Here is a 3,787-nt window from a genome sequence, read left to right as displayed (position 1 = left end):
TATGTTGAATTGTCGAGCTTTAGTTAATATGGTAGCTTAAGTTAATCAAACCTCAAGAAACTGTGCTTTGCCAGTGCTTTCTTGCCATGTTGCCAGTTTTAACAGCCAATTAATCCTTCCATGAGGGAAAGATTGCCGATCCATGAATCCCGGTCCTATAAACTACTACACCGTTGCTAGTAGTAGACCTCAGTGATCAAGTGCCATTTTGTTAGGGAGAATACATGCTATCACGTTGTCTGGTGGACAGATAGGATGTATACAAAATATAATGAGAAATAAGTAAAACAGTTCCTAAGGTATACCAATACACCATTAACTGCAGGCGAAATATGTTAACATGATCTATCTCTTATAGTAAAATTGCACTTGTAATGTAATGCAGAAACAAATAAAGTAGTAACAATCTCATCAAATAGAATATAATCTCACTAAGGTATAGTCACGAGCTTAGATAATTGATAGGAAATATGTTACATACTAGCTTTGATAACTGATAGGATATTCAATATAGTACATTATGACATGATCTTACTAATGTTAGCGGTTCAATAAAACTACTACACCGTTGCTAGTAGTTGGCCTGAGTGCTCAAGTGCCATTTTATTAGGGAAGGTGGAATTGAAGAATGCTAGATGGTTGGCTGGCTTGTTCAAAGTTTTTGCCTGTGTTAAGATTCAACATTTTGCACATTTACTCCAGAACTCTAACTGACACAAAACAAGTTCTATCTAATTCATAGATTCTAAAGTAGCATATTGAACTCGTAGTAAACTTTGGTCACAAGCAACATTTCAATCATAACATAATAAAACTAAAGATCATCCAATTGTTATCAGCTAGAACTACAATCAAATGAGTGTAGCTGAACCTTCTCATAACATCTCAGAAACTCAGCATTCAAGAACGATAAAATGACACAATTTTGTGAATAAGATTGGTAGCTTTTGGTTCTCATAAATGGGTTTCACATGATGCACCATCCCTACCTCTCCCCTGCAGAGGATTCTTGTGATCAAAGTTTTGGCATCTATTCACATGCAAAGCTATACTATGCAATCTAACAGCTTCCTGGAAACTTCAAGGTATCAGGTAAAGAACCCTCTAATAGTCCATGAGAAAGATGGTGTGGTTTCATTGTGTTAATCTTGTTGTTTTTCTCTAAACATTCTTCTGGTTTCCCTCTGATAGGGTCAACTCGCGATCAAGGCATTGTTAGTGTATGGACAGATATGATTGGAGAGTAGTAGTCAATCACGCACAGGGCTTTATTCCTTTGCACGTATTTACGACAGCTACTTGCACGCATTTATAGCTAGAGACAAAATTGAAGTCTCATGGTCACATGTCCTCCACCAACCCTAGACAGTAGACAGGGAACAATCCAAGAAAGGCCACGGTAATTTTTCAGATTTATTCAAGGGTTGTTTGGTCTATCGCAATAGATTATTTGCCTTCTTCCGTTCTCAACCAAATAGGTCCTTTTCAGATGGGTAGGTTTCCAGATCTCGACAGGAGGCAGAAGAAAATGAAGCAGTGCCCGAGGCAGCAATCAAGAAGCTAACCAGCTCATGCACAGCTGATGAAGCTGAAAGCGAAGTCTATGACCACAGCTTCCTCACAGATCTGGAGACTCCAGAGAAATGGAAGCACTTGACCTAAACCTCCCTCCGCTGTAATCTGAAGGTGCATTTTTGTTACCCCGTTTATTTTCTTGCTAGTGTTGCTAAAGATCTTTTCCCTAAATCTGGATCAGATTTTAAGTTTCAGTATTTATGTTGAAGCAGATGCTTCCAAGTCTGATTTGTTAAAACTCGGGGGAAATTGATCTATCTAGGTACATTGTTTCTCTTTCATGAGAAGAAACTTTGACTGTTGTGTTAGATTTGGTGTTTTTGCCTCTGATTCTGCCAATGTCTGTTTCTTGTTCATAGAATATGCATCCGAGCAGTCTAAAATCGGCTGTTCGCAGATCGTTAACCAGGTCGCTTCTATTTCCCTCTGATGATGATCATGAAACAGTCCAGCCTAGAGCAAATGGGAATGCCAAAACAGCAGCTCGCCGAGGCAGAAATCCAACTACTGAGAAGGGTAAAGAAGAAGAAGAAGAAGAGAAGGCCTTGGCTTACAGAAACAGCAGTGACTTCCAGCTTATGCAGGTGTCAAGAGAAGCTCAGAAACTGACACAGATGATTGATTCATGGTCAATGGCTAGACATGTTGCGGGTAGATCAGAATTTTTCATGGAAGATCTTCTTAAGGTGCAGTAGGTCTGCAGGAGTCACTGGGCATGCTTAAAAAGCTTCAGGATACATCAAAGAAGATGCCCCGAGCCAGTAATAATCCAAAACAAGAAGTCTTGAATAAGAAAGGCACGGAAATGCCACCACAAGAATTGTGTTTTGAAGGATTCAGAGTCGGTGATTACCGAAGAAGGCACCATGAACCACAACCTTCATCTGATGACTTTTCAAGGAATTGCATGGAAGAGCTGAAACAAGTCATAAAAGAAAGTCTTTACAAAGATAATATACTGTCTGATGATGATAAGAACTCCTCTAGTAGGTCAATGCGATATGGTGCGATCAGTAGTTTGGAGGATAAGTGCTTAAACACTGAAGTACACTATTCATCTGGGCAACCAAAGAAAGCTAGATCTTCAAATCTAGTTGCTAAACTTATGGGTTTGGAAGAAGCCTCCTCAAAAACTATTCAACCTATCAGTAAAGAAGAAAAGGATTTTGTCAGCCAAACGAGGCCTAGGTTCAATGTAGAGATGCCTAAAACAAGGAAGTCACATTTTCTTGTGCAGACTAATGCTCAAGAAGATAATGGACCAGATGACTTCATCGAAACTAAGCATCTCAAAGGACTTTTGAAGCGAAGCCAAATTGGAGGAAAAGGACTAGAACCAACTTTTTTTGGTGCTAAAGAACTAGAACAGTGTCGGGCAAGCCTACAAAGGATTGATCAGCTGCCACCAATTGTGATAATGAAGCCTCTGCATTTGCACCATCGGAATACCAGTGTTCAGAATGAACTTCCTGAGAAGGCCTTGATACAAGAAAGGATCCAAGAAATTAAATTGGGTCAAGTGAACAATAGATTGGATTATTGTAAACATACTTTAGCTGAGAAACAAGAACAGAAAGAATTTAAGCATATGGAAAAGGATGTTGCTGAAACATTGCCCTATTATGTTACTCCCTCTGTATACAGCAAACAGATAAAGAAAAAGGTGATTGTTTCTCACAGGCTGAACGATGAGGAGAAGAAACCATCAAGACTAAATGTGAAGCAGCAAGAAGAAAAGGGACCTCAATCAACAAGGATAAAAATGCTTGTGCAAGCAAAGCATAATGGAGAAACACAACATCCAGATTTGGGGTCTCATTACAGAGTTGGAGCAAAGTCAATCACCGATTCTTCAAGAGATAAGACTAAGTCACAAGTAAAAGCAACTAGGAGAGCTGCCATGACCGTTACTGCAGTATGTCTGTCTCCACCTTTGAGATTCATTTATTCATTTATCATTTACTGCGATATTCAAAAGAAGTAGCCGAGTCAACCTGACCTAAATGTGCGCCTAAGTAACTGAATATTTTCACAACGAGAGATCCATTAATGATATTGATAGACCTAAACAAAAGATGTCTTGGCGTTTTCATCGCATTATAATTCCTAATTCTGCAAATAATGAATCATCTAGTTAGTTATTCTTAATCGAGTATCACTATTTTTTCCAGATTGAGGACAAAGAATGCTATGATAATGACACGGCGATTAT

Source organism: Zingiber officinale, chromosome 9A, assembly GCF_018446385.1.
Source record: "Zingiber officinale cultivar Zhangliang chromosome 9A, Zo_v1.1, whole genome shotgun sequence".
NCBI classification, from domain to species: Eukaryota; Viridiplantae; Streptophyta; class Magnoliopsida; order Zingiberales; family Zingiberaceae; genus Zingiber; species Zingiber officinale.
This window is presented reverse-complemented; position numbering follows the sequence as displayed.